The sequence below is a fragment of the Bos grunniens genome, chromosome 2, assembly GCF_055505025.1.
Source record: "Bos grunniens cultivar Pamir isolate PY7600 chromosome 2, Bosgru_T2T1.0, whole genome shotgun sequence".
Classification (NCBI taxonomy): domain Eukaryota; kingdom Metazoa; phylum Chordata; class Mammalia; order Artiodactyla; family Bovidae; genus Bos; species Bos grunniens.
The window spans coordinates 2,118,929-2,140,322 of NC_141166.1; the positions used below are offsets into that span (position 1 = coordinate 2,118,929).

A 21,394-nucleotide genomic window follows, 5' to 3' on the forward strand; every position below is an offset into this window, starting at 1 on the left:
ATGTGGATAAACCACTTGTACCTTATGACAACCCAAGGGGGCAAATATCATCCCCATTTCAGAGAAGAGAAGGATAAGGCTCAGAGTAACCAGTTGTCTGGCCCATCACTCACAGTTAGCAAGTTGGGGGAGCTGGGATACGAACTTCCGACAGTCTGACTCAAGACAAAGTGGTTAAGAGTGTGGACAAACTGCACCTCAGTTTCCTCATCTGTAAGATGGGGTTGCTAGCAGTAACGACCGCATAGGCTGTGAGGCATCTGTTGGAAACAGAGGGAAGCACAGAGCGCTCACAACATGCTGGTCCCTCTGATAGTCCATCTGGCCCTTCTGCAGTGAACATCAGCACAGTACAAGCTATGACTGAGCTAAGAGCTAAGGGATATGGGAGCCCAGAAAGGCAGACCAGTAGCTTAATCATTTGGGGGGATTGTCAAATTAGATATGAGAATAAGATCCGTGCTGCTGCTAGGTCACTTCAGTCGTGCCCGACTCTGTGTGACCCCACAGACGGCAGCCCACCAGGCTCCTCTGTCCCTGGGATTCTCCAGGCAAGAACACTGGAGCACACGTTTATTTATGCAAACATGTTTACTTACTGTGCACAAGCAGTGCACAGTGACTGAATTTGAAGCCAAAAATTGGGGGGGGGGGGGCTACTCGCAAAGAGTCGGACACGACTGAGCAACTGAACTGAACTGAATTTTTAAAATTTGAGTTGTAGTTTATCTTCAGTTAAATGCACAGATACTGACGGTTCTATATGAAGGTTTTCCACAAATGTAAATGGCTGTGTTACCACCACCCCAATCACAACAGAGAATATTTTCATTACCCCAGAAAGCTCCATTGTGCCCCTTTTCAGTAAAATGTCTCTATCCTGTTTTTAAAATTTCTGTCATTGTAGATTAGCTTGCCTGTATTTGAACTTAATATAAATAGGAGCATACAGAATGTTCCGTTTTCTATCTGGTTTCCTTCACCCCACATAATACCTAGAAGATTAATCCCTGTATTAGTAGTTCCGTCTTTTTCATTGCTGGGTGATATTTCACTGCTTGCTGGCTATTCACCATTGCTCTGTAGTTCTAAACTCACCCTTCTTGCCTGCGGACGGAAAGTGAAGCTGGGCCCTTTAAATCTACCCCCCCCCGCACCCCGCCCCCACTCCCGACCCCGGCCACACAGCAAGCTCAGCCTCAGCCAGTAGGGGGCGCTGGAGAGGCGCACGGCCGCTCGCCCCGCCCCCTGGCTGGCCCCGCCCCCGCCTCACCCCGCCCCCTGGCTTCATGCGTGCGTGCGTGCGGGTCCCTGAGCACGTGCGGCGTCTGCCGTGCGCGTGCGTGGTGTTTCCCGCCCGGTCTTTGCCGCCGTGGTGTAGCAGCTGACACCCACCATCCCTTTAAGTGTGGTTTTGTAGTGGGGTGACTCTGGTGAGACGCCTGTGAGCAGCCCGTGTGCCATCCCTCAGAGTGGACTTCCGGTGAGTCCCCCAGGCTGGATTTCTAGCAAGTTACATAGGTGTGTGGCACGGACCAGCTTTCTGCCCGAGCCACAGGCGTGCCCCTTGGTGAGGCCCGGGTGCCCGCGCTGGGGGTGTGTGTGGGCACTGCTTTGGGGGGCTCTGCCCAGGGGCTTTTTCTGGGGGTTTTACTTAAGGTTTAGGAGGGGGCTCTTACTTGGGGGCTGTGTCTCAGCTCTGGGTGGGAGGTCTTCTTTGGGCTGGGGCTCTCCACCATTTAGGGTTCTGTCTCAGCCTGGTGGGAGGTTTGTTTTTTGGGCGACTCTCTGCTCCATATTAGCCCCGAGATCAGGGTGCTCCCCGGGGGCTCTGTATTGGCCATGGTTTTGGGGGGATCTTTCTTTAGGGCTCCTCCTCAGTCCTGGGGGCTCTCTCTGGACATTTGCCAAGGCCCTGAGAGGCTCTTCCTTGGGGACTGTATCTGAGTGGTGAGTGGTGGATGCTCTGAGGCTCAATCCCAGCTCTGTGGGTTGTGCCGTTTCTTACAGCTGCTGTTCTTACATTAACTGTAGTTCTTTCTATTAGCCCTTGTTTGTTGGTTCAGTCCCCTGCTACAGTTGAATAATTCTTCATTTGAAACGTTCCCTGTTAAAATTACTGTGTGATTTCTTTTTCTCAGTTGGACCCAAACCAATATAGAATTGGTTTCAGGAGAGATAACAGGAGATTGACCTGTAAATATGAGATTTATGGATTAGTTTCCTCGTGTCTTTGGGCTTGAGCATGAGCCCTTGCTAATGGGAAATGGAATGCTGGTAACCCAAGGCGTGTAGTGGCCATACAATTAATGGAGATATTACGCGTGGTGGGTTGAGATAAAGCGCTACATCCCTCGGGAGCCTGAGTGATACTGCCCTTGACTGTTAGGGCAGTAACGATGGCTATAAGGACTGTGGGGTGGGGTGGATTCGTTGGAGGGCTCGAGTACTTACACAGAGAAAACAACAAGCTCAGGTCCATTAACTCCCTCTTCTCATGTGGTGTGAGAACCAGAGAGTTCCCATGACAGCCCTTTACAGAAGTTCTTATTTCTTGCAGCCCCAGGGCTGATATTGCTGAAAATCAAATAAAAAATTTAATTGTGCTGGTTGCTGAATTATAACCACAGTTGAATTCACATTGTTCATGTGGAAATTAGGGCATTAATTGGGAAAGAAGGGGGTCCTGAAACGTGGGATGGGGACATCTGTGGGACCCAGATGAAACTGATGGTCTGAAACCTCCAAGTGGCGGTGAGCATCCCGTATGGGTGGTGGGAGGTTTCCTTCCAGTGTCTGAGGAGGCTGTTCTTCCTCTGCTTAAAAACCGGGTAATAACCTCAGTGGAGGCAGGTACCCTGAAAGGGGATGCCTGTTTTCCTTAAGATTCACCATAACCACCCTGTCTTGTCACTAGACTTTAAGGGTCAAATCTCAGTCCATTCCTTGGTGATTGGTGACTTATGAGGGAAAATGCAAAAGAATTGCCACACTTTGCTAATATATATCGGTAGAAATGTGGGAAACGTGTGTGGGAGTTTATTACAAGAGTTTTTGACCAAGAGGGCAGAGCATCGCACCGTGCTGGGCTGAATTCATTGATGTGGGTGCCCTGACTAGAGATTCTGGGTTTGATTGTTAGCATGTGCACTGGAGGCTGGCTCTGACAGTTCACCTGGTTGACTCACTGAAATCTGGACTCAGTAGTACAGTTAGTGGGGGTGTGATGTGGAAGACGGCATTGAAGGGCTTGGGGAGACAGGCATGTTGGGCTGGATGTATTACATGAAACCTGCAGATTCTGGATCCACGTTGCTGCCCAGGCCCAGAAGCCCTCTGGAGGCCAGGTCCTGTGGAAGAAGGAGCCTGCATCATTGCCGCGAGTACTTGCTGTAACTGTTCCTCCAAATCTGCCCCACAGGGACTGGCAGCCATTTGCCAGAGTGGCTGTGCATTGGGGCACAGGAAACGCCCACATGGTTCTTGAATTACTAGGCACAGGCTCTGAATTCACACTAATCCCCAGGGACCTGCAGTGCCACTGTGGGCCATACGTCAAAGTGGGGGCTTATGATGGGTAATAGAGTCTTGGCTCCCGTCTGACTCACGGTGGACCTGTTTGGTCCATGGACCCACCCCGAGGTTATTTAGGCAGTTTCTGAATGAATACGTGGAATAAGCGCACTTTGCAACTGTTTCGTTTTCTCCCCTTTCCAGTTTTATTTCGCATGCAAGTTTTTGGAACCTAGCTTTAAAGTATAGTCTTTAGGCAACAATATTCTGTGGAACTGTGACTGAATTTGAGGGGTAATTGGTGGCAGGAGGAGAAGGGGACGACAGAGGATGAGATTGCTGGATGGCATCACTGACTCGATGGATGTGAGTCTGGGTGAACTCCGGGAGTTGGTGATGGACAGGGAGGCCTGGCGTGCTGCGATTCATGGGGTCGCAAAGAGTCAGACACGACTGCATGACTGAACTGAACTGAAGTACAGTCTTGAGTGACGTCACTTTCACTTTTCACTTTCATGCATTGGAGAAGGAAATGGCAACCTACTCCAGTATTCTTGCCTGGAGAATCCCGGGGACAGAGGAGCCTGGTGGGCTGCCGTCTATGGGGTCACACAGAGTCAGACACGACTGAAGCGACTTAGCAGCAGCAGCAGCAGCAAATACAGTCTTACGACTGTGGGGCTGTTGGTTTCATTTTATGGAGAGGGTGAGAACTTTGCTTGTAAGAAGGATAGCTGTGTCTTCTTAGGTAGAAATAAAGAGTTGTGTTGTCATACAGGGGTGCGGTTCCACGTGAGAAGGGCTCACGTGGAAGCTGAGTCATCAAAGAAATGGATATGCTGGATAAACTCACCCTTCTTGCCTGCGGACTGAAAGTAAAGCTGGGCCCTTTAAATTCCTACCCCCCAGCCCCGGCCACAAGGCAAGCTCAGCTTCAGCCTGTAGAGAGCGCCGGAGAGCCGCTCGCCCCGCGCCCCCCCCCCCGCCCCCGCCCCCGCCCCCGCCCCCCGTTCTGCGCGGGCTCCTGAGCACGTGCGACGTCTCCAGTGCGCGTGCGCGGCGTCTCCCGTGCCGGGTCTCTGCAGCCGTGGTGTAGCAGCTGGAACACGCCGCATCCCTTTAAGGGCGGTTTTGTCGTGGGGTGATTCTGGTGAGACGCCTCGTGTGAGCCTCCCGTGTGGCGTTCCTCACGGCAGACTTCCGGTGAGTCCCCCAGGCTGGATTTCTAGCAAGTTACGCGGGTGTGCGGTGCCTACCGCCCGAGCCACAGGCGTGCCCCTCAGTGAGGTCCGGGTGCCCGTGCTGGGGGGAGTGTGTGGGCATTCTTCCGTAGGGGTTCTCCTGCAGTCTAGGGGGGGCTCCTCTTTGGGCGGGCTCTCATCCTGGGGGAGGGGTGCTCTCGGGGGCCTTGTTCGATCCACGTCGTGGTGGTGGAGGCTGTGTCCATCAGGGTCTGTGTTAGACCTTGGGGGTTTTTCCTTGGTACTATTCTCTAAAGTTCTCTTTACTTCTCTCTAGCTAGGCCTTGTTAATGCAGTCTGCTGTTATAGTTGATAATTGTTTACATGAAACTTGCTCTGTTCAAATTGCGGTGTGCTTTTTCCCTCCTGTCGGTTGGAAAGGGATATCCATTGTACATATAGATCATAAGATTGTTTATCCATTTCCTGTTGATATTTCCAATTTAGGGCTGTTATGAGTAATTTGCCATACATATTGTCAAATGGACAAGATTTTCTGTGTGATATGTTTTCATATTTCTTGGATAGATACCTCTAATCAGTTCCATTGTGAAGGCCAGGCTAATGGACTTTGACTTTGTCTGGAGAGTGCTGAGGAATTACTGGGAGTTTCATGGGGTGTTTTTTTTTTTTTTTGTAGCAGCGATGGGATTCAGTGTGGGTCTTAGAAGGATTGCTTGGCCCGTGTGAGTTGGGGGGAGGGGCACCAGCCTTCACGTCCCTGAGATGGAGGTGGCACTCAGCTTCGTGGCTGTTGCACGTGCTCTGGCATCTGTTTGGAAATCTGTGAAATGGGAATGTTCACACGCATCTACAGAATTGTTGGCAGGACTGAATGGGATGATGCCCATGCGGCCTTTGGCATGGGGTAGGTGTGCATGGGGCAGTGCAGCCAAAATGCTGGTTTAGTTGGGGGTTTACGCCTGGGTGTTCCAGTTTCTCCCTGGCACCAGCTCCCATGTGTCCAGAGATAGAGCCTAGAGGGGTGGACAAGGTCTCAGCACCCTGTCCAGAGGCACCTCTGGACCCAGAAAAGGCAGAGCGCAGCTGCCCACTGCTTCTCAGTGCCTGGCACTTCCCGACACTGTCTTGGGGCTTTCCTCTGGGGAGTGGACCCACAGGGTGGCCTTGGCTTCTGGGCTCTTCGCCCAGCCCCTTGACAATCACCTCAGCTGGCACCCTGCCAGCCTGAGCCCCGAGCCACTGCACCCCAGCAAGTCAACGGCCATGATTAGTCAAATAAAATTTCCATCTGTTGAGGAATTTACAAGAGTTATTACTGGCTATAAAACCGATCGGAGGAGAAGGATGGCTCTGAGGGGGTAAGTGCCTCTAATTGTGCGGTAGTGACTTTTAAATAAGGTTGCAGATGTCCTTATCGCAGTGACCCAGATCCCTGTGGGGGGCTGGGCTGGGGGGCTGGGCTGCGTGGGCCCCCTTCACTGCAGAGGGAGGAAGACGAGCGTCCTCTGCACTGGAAGCTTGGGGGCCGTGGCATTTCAGCATGATCCTGAATGCACGCTGCAGGCGCTTAATGCACGCGCTTAATGCACGCTTCTGCTTCCTCTGCTCCGCTCTGTCCTCCTCTGGGGCCTGAGGCAGGCTCCTGGTCAGAGGCAGCAGCCTCTTTGGGCCAGAGTCCTGCTAATAGACGCTGTGTGACCAGCAGTATAACACCCCTGGGCTTCCATAGCTTCATCTCTGAAATGGGACGATTAATTACCAAGAGTCCGTCCCAGAGGAACACCGAGAATAAAGGTGTTTGAGAATGTGGGCCCAGCCTTGTTCTCTTATAATATACGGCTTTGTTCTGGTGCTTGGCTTATTTTATGCCCTCCACATGTGGGGCTGGAGGTGATATCTTTTGTCTTGGATGGGAAGGTTTGAGGTGGCCGAGGGACTCCTCTGAGGTCACCGGGATGCCAGGGGCTCCTGAAGTCCAGCCCCCTTCCTTCATCCTGAGGGCAAGACTGTACTTTGGGGGCAAACTCGGGTTCCTGGTGGCTGGGGTGAGCTGGGGAGATGGGGGTTCTTGCTGAAAAGGATTCAAACAGCACTGACAGTGGAGATAATTTACCCGACCCCAGAGAGGGTGGTTCCCAGGGTCCAGACCCCCAGAGGCAGGGCTTGGGCCTGAGACCTGAAGACACACAGCCCCTGGCCTGCTTGGCTGGAGGTCTCTCTGTGGTCGCTGTCCGTTCCTCCCTGGCCTTCCGTGCCCACCTCGCGGTCAAGCACAAACTCGCCTGCCCCTCTGTCTCAGGCCCTGTAAACTCGGGGCACATGCCTGGGCCCACAGCCGGCCACACTCTCTCTCCTTGGCTGACACCCGGGGCCAGGAGCCATCGGGATTCCGCCCTCCCGGGGCCCTGGCTCCCCTCCGGACAGCTAACTCTGGTGCTGGGCCCCTTTCCCTGCCAGGCACTTTGAGGGGGACCTTTTTGTTGGAGTGTCTGGAGTCCCTGGGGATGGAGGGACCGATGCTGATGTGAGGAGCTGAGCCCTGAGGTAGGGCCTGTCCTCAGGGACGCTTTCTCCCTGGGTGGCCACCCCCCCCCCCCCCCGCCCCCACCCTGCCAGGCCTCAGCCTGGGTGTTCCTGCAACTTGTTCCTTTGGGCTGCTGGCGGCTGTGGAGGGGAGAATCGGCCTTGCAGGGGCTTCCGGCTCCGCGGTAGCCGGCTTCTGTGATCTGCTGTGTGGACCAGGGACTCGGTCTCCATCTCTGGGACGGGAAAGGTCAGCGTGAGCATGCGGGAGAGAGACTCCCGGCAGGAGCGGGTCTCTGATCCCTTGGTTCCCCTTCCGAGCCACACTAGGGCGCCTCTGGGGAGGGGAGGCTTTTGGGGCTGGAGTGAGGGTCTAGGACTTTCCCTGGTACCCCACTGGGGCATGAAAGACCCTGTGATGGGGTGGGCGCTGGGAAAAGGCACTGGCGCCTGTGAGCTTTGAATGACGGTGGGGTTTAGGTCTTAGAATGAACTTCCATTGTGCTGACCCCATCCAGAGGGGTCTCAGGGCATCTAAAATAGTGAGGGGGGAGACGGGTGGTGAACAAGCCAACCCAGGCATGGAAGGTTATAGGTCACAGCAGCGCTGAGACCACCAGAAGTGGGTGGCGTGGGTGAGGGGTGGGGGTGGGCAGGGGAGCCTCCGGGTTCCCTCGGTCACACTGCATGTTCCTGCCCCCGTGGTTCTCCCACCTCAACCTGCGGGAAGGTCCGGCTCGGTGGTGGGAGCTCCCGGCCTGGAGTCTGGCCACTCCGAGCCCCTCCCGGTGCCCCCCCACCTCCCTTCCCTGGGGCCTCTCGCCTGGAAGGAGAGTCTGGTGAGTCCCCTCTGGAAAGGATGGTTCAGAGGGCACAGTGAATCCCCCGCAGGCTTGGAGAGGCTTTTTTAAGGGTCCGATTTCATCTTTTCGTCCCAGTTTCTCGTTAGTGGGAGGCCCTCTCCAGGGTTTCTGGGCTCACGCCCAGGCCTTGGGTGCTGGAAGGCTTAGAGCTCGGTGTTCCTTCATCTTATTCCTGTTTTCCCTTCTGCCCGCCACCCCTGCCCAAAAGAACAGAAGGCTGGGGGCTTCCATCTGAGAGGTGTAGGGGGTGGTGGGTGTCCGCGGCAGGAAACCCGAGTTGAGGCAGAGCTCTGTGGTTTACCAGCGGAGGGCCTGGTGAGTCTGAGCCGTGGCTTCCTGCTCGCAGAGTCGGAGCGTAAGCTCCCAGGGCCGTCAGCAGGGTTAATGAGACAGTGACTTCTCTCGTATTTTCTATCACAATGACGGTGAGTTTTGGCGATGTGTCCCAGATCCAGTAGCAAAGGACGGAAGCAGAGCCACGAGGCGTGGAGCTGGCTGAGGCCTCGGAAGCTGGCGGCAGAGCTCGCTGGGGTGCCAGGGCCCTCGGTGTGCTCACAGCGTCTGGTTGGCCCCTTGCTCAGGTGGCCAGCCGTGGTGTGCGGCCCTTCTGTCCTTCCCCGAGGCCCCTCTGTCTTTCCCTGAGAGTCTGGTCCTGATCGAGTTTATCGGGGATCCTCTTGAGCTCTGGATTTCTCCTCTTTTTTTTTTTTTTTAATTGTTCGTTTATCTTTGGCTGTGCCGGGTGTCTGTTGCTCTGTTGTGGAGAGCAGGGGCCACTCTGCAGCTGCGGTGCCCGGCCTGCTCTCTGCAGGGGTTTCTCTCGCTGTGGAGCAGGACTCTAGGGCACAGGATCAGTAGTTGGGGGTCACGGGCTTGGTTGCTCTGCGGCATATGGCATCTTTCTGGATCAGGGATCGAACCTGCGTCTCCTGCACTGGCAGGTGGGCTCTTTACCTCTGAGCCGCCACGGAAGCCGCCCTGGATTTCCCTTCTTGACCAAAGGAAAGAGTGAGTCCCCTTTCAGTAGGAGGCAGAGAAAGTATTAGTTGCTCAGTCGTGCCCGACTCTTTGCAACCCTATGGACTGTAGCCCGCCAGGCTTCTCTGTCCATGGGATTCTCCAGGCAAGAATACTTGAGTGGGTTGCTATGCTCTTCTCCAGGGGATCTTCCCAACCCAAGGATCGAACCTGGGTCTCCTGAACTGCAGGCAGATTCTTTGCTGTCTGAGCCACTCATTCTGTTGAAAGTTCCCTGCGGGTGAAGGCTGGCCTGGGCAAGCAGGTGACCGCAACATGGTCCTGCCTACAGAGCGCTTAGTTGGAGTTAGATACGATGGAGTGTGATACGGGGCGTGGGAGCACAGAGAGTGTGCAACTTCCTCGGGGTGGGGAGTAGCAGGGAAGGCTTCCTGGAGGGGGTAACATCTGCGTGGACTCTAAACACGAACTGGCAGAAGGCAGGCAGACGGGAGGACCCGGAGGACGGCAGGCCAGGAGCAGACGGGAGGACCGGGAGGACGGCAGGCCAGGAGCAGACGGGAGGACCGAGAGGACGGCAGGCCAGGAGCAGACGGGAGGACTGGGAGGATGGCAGGCCAGGAGCAAGGAAGGCTTCTGGGCGGGATGACCTGTGCTGTGTTGCTGCTGGAGGGTTAGACGTGGGGCAGGGGATGGTGAGCATTGATGGGGCAGAGCCTTGAATGTCAAGCCACGGAGCTTGGGGTCCATGCCGAGGGCGATGGTGCCAGGGACGGTTTGAAACGGGGACAGTGAGATCAGGCTTGTTGTTTAATGGCTTTTATCTCTCTAGCCTAGTAGTCTTTACCATGTTTTTTTTTTTGCCCTTCAGGGGACTTTGGTTGTCAGAACTTGGGGTTGTCAGACGGGAGGACCGGGAGGATGGCAGGAGTGCTGCTGACGTCTGCTGGGTAGAGGCCGGGGTGCTAATGAACCCATCACGCCGCACAGGGTGCCCTTCCCCACGGCAGAGACTCACCTGGCCCCAGGTGTCGGCACTCCCTGGTCCGTGCGTGGGGCGGGGCCGGCGGCTCACGTGCAGTTAGCCTGAAATTTGGGTGTGTTCTTCCCCTTCGCATGCTGCTTCTTCCTGCCGCTCTGGTTGCTGTGGCCAGGGACATTACAGGGTTTCCACAGGCGGGCCTGTTTGAGTCTGGGTGCCCCTGGCCAGGGGCAGCTCCTGACCACAGTGGCCCAGCCTCCTGGGCCACCCCTCTGTGGACCCTCCTCCTGATGCCTAGGTCCCTTCCAGCCTCCTCTTCCTCTCCCCACCCAGGCTGTGCTGATAATCCACCAGCCCCACTTAGTATGCAGCCCAAGCCTGGCCCCAGAGCTGGGGTTTTAATGGCTGAATATTTCTTTAAAAAAACTCTGCTTGTCTCCAGGCCCTCATTCCTCTGACTCTGCCCGCCTGGCTCCCTGTGGGAGTTCATGCAGAAACCCGTGTGTTAATAGGCCCACAGCATCTCCGGGCTGGCTCCCACTTAGCCTCCTGCAGAGAGGGCCCTGCTTCTGTGCTGCTCCGAGCCCCTGCCCTCAGCCCGAGCTGTGCTTGATTCCGGGACCCTGTCCAGGCGCTGGGGGCTGGGTGGGCACAGAATGTTAGAGTCTGCTGGGTGCCGTGAGCTGCAGGCACCGGGACTGCCAGACCCTGGTCCCATCTAGGGCACGGCCGTTTATTTGTGACTTGTCGGGCCAGTCCCCTCTCCATGAGTGAAACAGACAGAGGCCTTCAAGGCTGTGCTGGGAACAGATCCACCCCCTTTGCCCAGCTTTCAAGGCCCTGGGATCTGCCTGCTTCCAGTGCCCCCCTTGTCATTGCAGAATTCCGGGGATGCTTCTGAGCTAGGCTGCCGGCAACCTTGTGTGGCTCAGTGGTAAAGAATCCGATTGGAAAGCAGGAGACGTAGGAGACAGCAGTTTGATCCCTGGGTCAGGAAGACATCCTGGAGGAGGAAATGGCAATCCACTCCAGTATTCTTGCCTGAAAAAATCTCATGAACAGAGGATCCTGGCAGCTGCAGTCCATGAGGTCACAGAGTCGGCCACGACTGAGTGACTGAGTGTGTACACACACTCTCTCTCACACACACCCCGACCTGATGTAATAATGGGCACACTGTTATTTCCCCCATTTTACCGGGAAGCTGTCACTTGGAGGGCTCACTTGGCTAGGGTCACACCTCTGCTGAGTGGTGGTCCGGGGCTTGGACCCCAGGTGCTCCCCCTGAGCCTGCCACACTTAGCTGGCCTTCCAACCCTAGCAGGTCTCCCGTGACTTCCCTGCAGTTGGATGAAATGAGGAGCAGCTTCAGTCTGCGGAGTCAAAGGGCAGGACTGGCTTGTGAAGCGAGAATGATAATAATGAAGTCGCTCAGTCGTGTCTGACTCTTTGCGACCCTGTGGACTATAGTCTACCAGGCTCCTCCGTCCATGGGATTTTCCAGGCAAGAGTACTGGAGTGGTTTGCCCCCGAGAACTTCCCATCAGCGGACCAGTCTGCCTGTGTGGTGGGCTTTCTCATGAGGCGGTGTGGCCCCGTCACTGGGGGTTATGCAAGCAGGGGGCCGATGGCCATTGTCCAGGTGGGTCAGAGCGGACTCCTCTCAGGTGTGTGAGGGACTGTGTGAGGGACTGGATTAGAAGCTGTCTGAGATCAAAATCCTCTGAGCCTGGAGTTCTCTGAACCTTGGAGTCACGGCTCCCATCCTCAGGATGAGGAACTGCGGCTCAGAAGCAGGCATTTCTGAGCCCAGGTCGCCTGACCTTCCCTTCCCTTCCACTAACCCCGGGGTCCAGGCACAGCCGGTCACCCCTTGGGTCTCGTGTGGTGACTGCCCTCTGGGCCTTTGGAGGGAAGGAAGGAGGCTTTGATCTGGTCGGTAGTGTCTGTCTTCTGCGCTGAGCACCACTGAGTGCCAGGCCCTGGGGACTCAGGGCTGGGCGGGTGACGGGCAGACAGGTTTGCGTGTGGTCCTCTGGCATCCGGGTCTTGCTCAGACCTGCAGAAGCTCTCCCGTGGGGCGCGGCCCCGGGCTCTGTGTTTGTCACAGCTGCTCAGGACCTTGATTCAGGGATCGGGACACAGGTCCCAGTGGGCAGCTGGGCGGTGGTTGCGGGGGAGGGGTGCCGTTGGGACCCAGTGTAGGAGGCGAGGTGGGGTGAGCCGGAGGCTTGCGGGCAGGGACTGTGACCCAGGGTGCTGCTGGAGTTGTGCTGGGTGGCATTCCTCCTACACTGGCCCCTGGGGCCGGGGCGTGTGTCTCCTCCAGGTCACCGCCGCGTCTTGGGGGCTGCCTGGGTCTGGCACAGGGGAGGGGCTCACACTTCATCAAGCGACAGCCCCCTCCTGGCCTCCAGACCACAGCCTCTTCGTGAACCCTGCGGACCAGACCCGAGCTCAGTGTTTCACGCCTGTACACTCAGCACACCCTCGTCATAACCCCAGGAAGGAGGCATGCTAATTACACCCATTCGACAGGCTAAGAAACTGAGGCCCAGGGAGGGGAAGGGGAATGCCCAGACCTCCTCCATGGCTGGCTCCTCATGATCCTTTAGGGCTCAGCTTCGGTGTTGCCTCCGGGGCCTGTCCTGAGCCCTGGGCCCGTGACACTGACTTCAGCCTCCTCGCTTTGCCTGTAGCATGTGGAAATGTCCTGTCTCCACTGCCCTGGAAGGTGAGGTCTCCGAGGACAGCGTCTGCCTCGTGGCGACCACAGGCGGGCAGGGCCTGCTGATCTGATGTGACATCTGGGTTCTTTTCTTTCCCGTCGCTTGGCCTGACAGGAGCTGTGAGTTCATTATGACAGCGGCGTCATTTCCCCGGGACCCTGATGCGAGGCAGAGGTTCCCCTGTGTGTTTCTACCCCAACTCCCAGGTGGTTAAATCTCACCCCAGGTTTTAGGTCAGCTGAAGTTCATACAGCCAGCCCTCCCGAGGAGTAATTGCTGTAATTCCTCTGCATAACCCTCAGCTCTTGCCTGATATTGTGACCGAAATGTGAGGAGCCGTGACACTGCCTGCCCTTGTAATTGAGGTTTTGAAAGCACAGCCGATACCTCCACAAGGAGCCGGGGGTCGTGGCGTGTGCTGGGAGCGTCGTCGCCTGCACTCTGGCTTTCTGGCCTCGTGGCTGCTGTGCGCGCAGAGTCGTGACTGGGGCGGGCGCCGTGTTTCACTGCCCCGCCCTCCGTGCGCACACGGCTGGTCCGGGTTGGAGCCCCGCGGCAGCCCCGTGGGCCTGGCGCTCGGCCCTGGCTGTTGGGCGGAGGAGCTGCGTGTCTCCCAGAGCTGCACGGCACGTCAGTGGCAGTGCCTGGCTTGCACTGGGGCCTCCCGTCCCCACGTCTGGAGCTCCTCTGCTGTCTCCCCCCTTCTTCCCAGAGGCCCCCTTAGTGAGGACCTCCTGAGGATTCTGCCACCCGGCTGACATTTGAAGAGCAGTCACATAAAAACAAAAATCATAACCTTGGACACTCATGGCTCATCAGGCACCATCCACTTCGCCTTGTCTAGTAACGCGTTTCATCCTCCCGGCCCGCTGTGGTGGAGGCTGTTATCATCCCCAGTTTACGGATGAGGAGCTGGAGCCAGAGATGACGTGCTGACCCAGGGGCGTGCGGACGGGAGGTGATGGGGCTGGAACCCAGGCAGTTCCCAGGGCCAGGCCTCTGATCATCCTGCCGTGTGAACCTTCCTGGATATACTCTGGTTTTTCTTCAGGGACTCCGTTCGTTCACTCAGCCCTTGTTTATGGGTACCGTCTGTGGCCCAAGCATTGTCCTTGGTGTTAGGGATTCAGTCCTGAACAGAACAAGGTTGCTGCCCCCATGGAGCCTCTGTTCCAGCTGGGGGAGACAAACCATAAGTGGATGGATAATTCCATTTCAGAATGGGAGAGTTGTGGAGAAAGATGAGTTAGGAAGGAGGGCCCTGTGATGGGAGAGGGTAGATCTTAGCTAGAGAGGCAGGGGGGTGGGTTAGAGACCTGAGGGGAGCCAGCAGTAACCGTGAGGACGTGATGGGGAGGAGGCTTCCTGCAGAGGGAACAGTGTGTGCAACGGCCCTGTGGTCCGGCCGTGCGGAGCCAGCTGGAGGACCCATGGTGGGGGTGGGCGGAGGTGAGGTCGGAAAGATGAGCGTGGGGGGTGCTGGTGGGGGCGTTCGGGCAGAGGAGTACAACCTGACGTGCGCTGCTGGGGAAGGCTGTGGGGCGATGCAGTGGCAGAGGAGACGGGCAGAGGTGGTTGCCGTGGTGCGGAGGAGACGGGGAGGGTCCTGGCTGCCTGGGCCACGGTGGTTCTGAGCGCACTCTCTTTGGGCATCTCTCCCCTCCCCTCTCGGCCGCCGGCTGGCTCTGAGCGGCCCTCCCTTGCGTCAGGCCTCCTCTGGGCTCCGGGGGGTGGGTTGGCTGCCTGTCTGCCCAGGCCCCGGTGCTGCTCTCGTGCTGGACAGCCTCGTCTTTTGGTCTCTCTGCATTCTCAGCCAACGCTGAAAATCCACGCATGCGGTGTTTGTCCTACTTAGGTCCTCAGGTTTTATTTTTGACATCTGCAGAAATACCTGCTTTATGTGTAATCTGCTCAGTAACGTCTCATTGTTCCCTTTTATTTTTTTCGAGCAGGAGGTACCGCTCCACTTGTTTTCTTGGTGCACTTGGATTCTGTTTTGCTGACATGGGGGAAATGAAGCTGTGTTACTTAAGCCATTGAAATCCTGGCTTTTTCTCGAAAGCGTGAGGGTTTTGGCCTCTTGGCTGCGCGGAAGTGGTGCCCATGAGCCTCTCTGACGGGCGTCTGTGGGCTGGGCTCTGGGAAGCATGTGGGAGCACGTAAGTGGTGGGGGTTCTAGTGAATCAGGGAGGGCTCTTTTCTGCAAACTTCAGCAGAAAAGGGATTGACCAGAAGCAAGTTTATGGGATCAGGTTGAACTGAAGGACTGCCTTTAAAAGGCCAGGAGCTCAGGTAACTCTAGGGAGGCGGTCTCTTGGCAAGACCTGTTCAGAGCCTCTGGGACCCACCGGGATGGGCACTGTGTGTGCGCAGTCGTGTCCGACACTTTCGACCCCGTGGACTGTAGCCCGCCAGGCTCTGTCCATGGGATTCTCCAGGCAGGAACACTGGAGTGGGCTGCCCTTTCCTGTGCCAGGGGGTCTGCCCGACCCGGGGGTTGAAGCCGCATCTCTGAGTCTCCTGCGTTGGCAGCTGGTTCTTTGCCACCTGCACCACCAGGGTGGGCAGCCCCAGCTTCCGAGGACCATGCAGGATGGAGTTCCACGTCCTGGGAGACATGGATCTAACTGAGGGGCTTTGACCAGTCCAGGCTTGGGGGCATTCGGAACTTTGTGATCGGTAGTCCTGCCAAGACTGGGTTTTGGAATGTAGGATCAGTCCAGGACAGGAATTTGGGGTGCTGGTGTCAAAAGAAGAGGTGCTGGGTGTGTGGCCATTATAAACACCTGATGTCCCCTCAGAGGAACTCAAAAGATGTGTGAGCCGCATCCTTCAAGATGCTAAAGGCACAGGGTGGTGCCTTACAGAATATTAGAGAACAGGACCAAATTCCTCTGGGTGAATGAAGGAGCAGAGGTCAGGGTGGACAGAGGTTTGAGGGTCTCGGGGAGGTTGTGAAACCCTGGATCTGGGTGGTCTTGAGTTGCAGGGCGAGTGTGGGGAACGGTGTTCTGACCCAGGCTCACCGCTTGGGTTGAGTCACAGAGGTGAGGACGTGCCTGCTGGGTTTAGTGCAGGCGAGGCCAGCTGGTGAGTCACCCGCTGGTGGGGAGCGGGGAGCGTGGCTGGAGCTGCAGGTGGAGGGTGGAACTGATCAGCAGGCGCCGGGGGGTGACTGGCTGGCCGGCGTGGGAGCAGATTTTGAGAGGCTGTGGGGTACACTGGTTTATGGGGGCCCTGGGGGCTCAGACAGTGAAGAGCCCGCCTGCGATGCGGGAGCCCCAGGTTTGACCCCTGGGCCGGGGAGATCCCCTGTAGGAGGGGAAGGCTATCCACTCTCGTGTTCCTGACTGGAGAATCCCATGGACAGAAGGGCCTGGCGGGCTGTTAGGCTACGGGGTTGTAAAGGGTCAGACGTGACCCTGACTGTGTGCCTGACGCTCTGCCAGGTGCTTTGGTGTGGCTTTGTCTAGCCTGCACAGCAAGACAGCCCAGTAGTGCTGCTGCTACTCCTGCATGCAGGTGAAGAGACGGGCTCAGAGAGGTTAGGTGATCTCGCCAAGGCCACACGGCGAGCAAATACCAGAGAGGGGTTTGAGCCCGGCCCAGCTGATGTTCTCTGCTCATCTGAGCTGCAGTCATCAGCTGGGAAGTTGGGGGCTGCTTGCCCGCCTGTCCTGGGCTGCGGCCCCAGCCTTTTCTTCCTCGGAGTCCTAGACAGCATTGGGCGCGGCCGTGGGCCGGCAGGGGTGGTGGGAGACGGGGGTTGGGGAGGGTCTGAGGAGACATTCTCCCTGTCTTTGCAGCGCTTTCCATCCTCCTTCCCTGCTCCCTGCAAAGAGATGGAGTGAAGCTGGCAAGATTGGAGTCAGCAGAAAAGTCTGCTTTTCACCTTAGACACGTTTGCAGCTGACAGATACTAGCCCAGCGCCTTGGCCCTCCTTCCTGACGGGTCTGAGCTGAGCCCGCCCTGCGTGTTGGGGACCAGCTTTGTCACGAATCTGCTGCTGCGTTTTAGGCACGCTGTTTTCCCCTGTCGGTCTCGGTGTTTCCACCAGTGAAGCGGGGGTGCGGGTCCTCGGGTGGGATGTCACAGATTCAGGAGCCTGCGGGGACCCTCCAGGAGAGACGAGGTGTGAAGACGGTGCTGGGGACAGTGGGGCCTGGCACGCGGGTGCTGCCTGCAGGGACGGCCCCTCGTCAGTGCCGGCTGCTGCTGCTACCTGGGGTGGCTACCGCCCAATCTCTAGGTTCTTTTCCAAAACAGGCAGAACTCAGAATTGTGCTGGAAAAATATTTCAACTTTTGACTGTTAGCAACTTAATTAGAAATTCTGTGGAAGCCGATAGTAGTGGCTCCATGGTCTGACGCTGGCCTGTGGTTGCTGGCTGGCAGTGCCTGCGCTTTTTGTCTGGGTTTCTTCTAGCCAGCTGAGATACGGCTCTATTTAATATGCATGTAAATAAAAATCAAATATTTGCCTTCCAGATACACTGATTTGTGTTTATGGATGAGCTCTGTGGTTTATAATGTGCATCTAAGCTCAGAGTTAATAATGGGGCAGAAACCTCGTTGAGAAACTTTAATCTCAGATTAGGGACCCGTGTGTCTGGACCTCCCTCTGGAGTACTTCCGCCTCTAACGTCTGTCTTTAATCCTTCCTAATGCAGATGTAGCCTAGCCTAGTTTCCATGGCAACAGAGCATGCTGGCGTCTCCCCTCATGTATATTCACGGAGAGTGAGGAGTGGGGAGGGAGGCCTTGAGATTTCCATAACCTGGACAGCAGTCCCAGGGACTTCTGCTTTCTGCTTCTGGGAGATCGTGGGCAGGACGGGTTTATTTGAAGCCAGTGGGCAGCCCGAGAGCAAGATTTATTGGCTCTCATAAAGTTTTAGAGACCTCTGGCGAGAGCTACTGACTTTATCATATTTGCTGCTGTCCCTAGACTGGAGGGTGCTTGTGGATTGATTTTTTTTTTTAGTATCCAGAGAGCAGTGGGTTTATAGTCCCATTTAAGGGTGGGCTTGGGAAAGATCACAAAGAGCCATGAGGATTAGGAGAGGATTTTGGGGTCACAGTGGCCGATGAGCTGACCAGGCCCTCTGGTCATTCCCGTGAGGCACAGCGAAAGCCAGGAGGGCCGATAGGCAGGGGAGTGAGACGGCGCCACGGCCTGTGGCACGTGGTAGACGTCAGCCCTGAGTCTGACAGGACGAGGGGAGTGGGTGAGACGCAGACACGTGTCAGGTTGTCTGGGTTCCAGTCTGCATTCCACCACCATGAGGCAGTGGGATTGGCAGCTGGGTGATTGAGCCTCTGCTCCTTTGTCTGTGAAGTGAAGGTCGTAGCAGTCGGCTCCTCGTGGGTTGTGCTCAGACTGAGATGGTACATGTAAAGCGTCTGGAATGAGAACCTGCAAACTGTTCCTGTAAAGGTTCCAGATAGTAAACATTTGAGCCTTTTTGGGCCTTGGAGTCTCTGCCAAACTCCTCAACTCTGCCGTAGTAACTTGAAGCAGCTGTAGCCAATATGTAAATGATGGGCAGGGCTGTGTTCCAATAAAACTTTATTTTTATAGGCACTGGAATTTGAATTTCTTATAGTTGCCATGTGTCACCAGTGAGTCCTCTTTTCTGATTCCCCCTCCCCCTAATCGTTTAAACATGCAAAACCCATTCTTGGCTCACAAGCCGTACATATAAAAACAGGCAGGCAGGCGGATTCTGCCCACGGGCCAGAGTTTGCTGATTCTTGATGTAGAATAATGCCCATTTTATGTTAGTTAAATGTTAGTCGCTGAAATTACCTTTATCTTCTTCATTATCCTTTTCGTCCCTGTAGGGGAGGCTGAAGGCAGTAAAATATTTGGCCCAGAAAGAGCTGTGGGGAGGCAGGGGCGTGTGAAGACTGTGCTCAGGGAGAACGATGGAGTTTGTCCCCGCAGCCCAATAGGGGTGTCCTCTGGGCCCGACGAATTCTTGGGTCCGAGGCTTCCAGCAGCTCGAGATACCTACAGTTGGAGTAGACTGCCTTGGGCGTGGTGGGCTCTTGCCCTGGAAGTGCCCGAGCAGAGGCCTGATGCCGCTGCCATACTGCCCTGGGGTCTGGTCACCGGGGAATGGACGTGAAGGCGCTGGGGTCCGAGCTGGGCTCCTGCAGCTCTGGCCAGGGGTGGGGGAGGTCGGGCAGGTTCCCCTTCTTCCAGGTCTCCTTTCCTGATCTCAGAGAACGTTGCCCTCTTGCTTCTTGAGTAATCTGGAGATGTAGGTGGGTCTGGCATTGCTTCTCTTTAACAGGAGGGGGGTGAGGGGATAGAGGATGAGCTGGCCACGTGGCCGGACCTGCCAGCTAGGTGGTGGGGGGCGGGGGGTGTGATGGGAACAAAGACTGTGGCCGTGGACCTGGCTCAGACCCCAGCGGCGCAGCTTCCTACCTTTGTGAGCCTCTCTGAGCCTCAGTTTCCCCATCTGTGAAGTGGGAGTGTATTACCTTGTTGACAGGGCGGTCATGAGGCTGAAATGCGTTGCTGTCATTCAGTCGCCCAGTCGTGTCCGACGCTTTGTGACCCCGTGACTGCAGCACGCCGGGCCTCCCTGTCGCTCGCCGTGAAGTGCGTGGGTGCGTGTAAAGTGTAGCGCCCCTGCTGACGGCCGGGGCTCAAGCTCTGCTCTCCTGTCCCCCCCTGGGCCCAGGCTGCTGGGGTGTCCCGGGAGGGTCAGGGAGGAGCTGCCCTTCGGCGCGTGGCCGGCCCCCCAATGGTTGGCTGTGTTGGTCTTCTCTTGGCCTGTGTGCCGGCATCCTCAGGGCACGGATGGGTGAGGGGTTAAGGGACTCCAGCCCAGCACAGCCCTCCCTGGGCCCGCAGGGTGGTGGGGCCGAGTCCGGGGCAGAGGAGCACAGCATGTGAGTCAAGGGTGACGGCAGATGGGGATGCCGGGTGGGGGTCATGGGTTTCATGGGCTGGGCCCCCTGTTCGAGCAACTCACATGGGGGAGTCCATGAATCCTCAGCTGCTCAATGAGGAGTCTTTAATTTTTACCCCGTGTGGATGAACACATTGAGGCTGAGCCCAGATACCCATCTGGGGCCACAGAAGAGGAAGGGAGAGCTGAGATTGAATCTGGGTCGGGCACCAAGAGCCTGCACCTGCCAGCCTGGCATCCCATCTTCCATCCCCATCCCCGGCTTCCGTCTTTCAGCTGCTGCTGGAGGTCACAGGGGCCTGATGGTGGGCGTGGCCAGCGTTTTGGGGGGGGGTGGCAGTGCCCCAGGCACTGAGCTAAGCAACAGTGTGAAAGAGTCAGGGTCTGCTGTGTTGATTAACTTTATAATTGTCACGACCACTCTGAGCTGCTCCCATCATATAGCTCAGAAAACTGAGCCATGGGGAGCTTGTTACAGCTTGCTCAGGGTACAGAGCTGGGCAGTAGAGCTGGGACTTAACTCTGAAGCCCGTTCTCACCTGGCTCTCCTGCCGTCACTGGACGCAGAACAGGTGAGCAGCCACCGTGAAAACCCAGGAGTGCGGCCAGCGTGACATCATTGGTGAGTCTCGGCCCACCCTGGCGGCAAGTCCCCGCCTGTGTAACGGGCACGTGGTCCCCATCGCTGCTCTTGCCTCACAGGATGGTTGGTGCATGAGAAGAACCACCCCTTTTCTGTAACAGACCCTTCTGAGCGCCTCGATACCATCGTGCTGCCTGAAATCACACAGTAAAAGCCGCGGGCTTATGGGAAGATGGGGTTAAGAGCACAGCACTCAAGCACGTGAAAAGTAGGAGTCGAATGTGGTGGCAGCCGTGCTGTGTCCACGGTTCAGGTTAAGAAATGCATGAATGTTAGACTGCCAAGCGTGGCGCTCCGTCTTGAAGGAGACCTGGCGTTTGCTCGTGGGCGTGTGTGCCATCCTGCCTGCTGGCCACCCGTGCAGTTTGCACACCTGCCGCCCAGCGTGCACAAGAAAGGAAGGAAAGCAGGTGCGGAAAGGAAAAGGCAGGAGGATGGAGAGAAAAACAAAATGGGCCGAAGGGAGAGAGTGGGGAGGCGAGCGGGCCTGGGAAGCGACGGGAGGGAGGCTTGTGGCCCCAGCGTGGGTGGCCCCTGGCCCAGTGAGGTGTGTGTGTCTGTCTTCCCACCTGGCTCCGCAGGGCAGCTGTCTTGTCTGCCTGCTGCTCCTTGTGGGTGAAATCCCGTGGAAGCAAATGGAAAATCTGCACGATGCTCAAATTGTCCCCCAACACAGGGATTGCCCTGGAAGATTCGTGTTTTCCGAACAAGCGCTCTAGCCACATTGGCTGGACTTTGAAAAGTCGGGTGTTAGGAGGTGTCGGGGGGTCTCCTAAATAGGGACTCCTGTAAGTGTGGCCTGCCCCAGGTGGGGGCTGGTGCTCCGCAGTTCAAGGCCGGGGCGGCCCGGGGGCTTGAGTGAGGCTGAGCCTCCCCTGGCATCTGTCTCCCCTGTGACTCCCGTCAGCTCTCTCAGATCTCGAGGTGCCACACCAGGTCCTGTACTAAGTCCAGCCCCCCTCACGCACCCCCGGCTCCCTGCAGCCTCCGCCATTCGGCCGGCGCGCCCGGGGCCGAGGGGTTTCCTCCTCTC

General features: G+C 56.7%; 1 protein-coding gene across 2 annotated transcripts in view; it reads left to right on the forward strand.

Moving 5' to 3' along the window:
* Positions 1-1,279: 1,279 nt before the first annotated feature.
* ACTL8 (actin like 8) overlaps positions 1,280-21,394 on the forward strand; it is a 78,023-nt gene continuing 57,908 nt past the window's right edge. The window contains exon 1 of one of the 2 annotated variants that reach the window (XM_086364617.1): positions 1,280-1,483. The gene's annotated coding sequence lies outside the window, so the exon portion shown is untranslated. Of the gene's footprint in view, positions 1,484-4,520; positions 4,717-21,394 lie in introns of those variants that run through there. The other variant, XM_086364624.1, reaches the window with a different exon arrangement.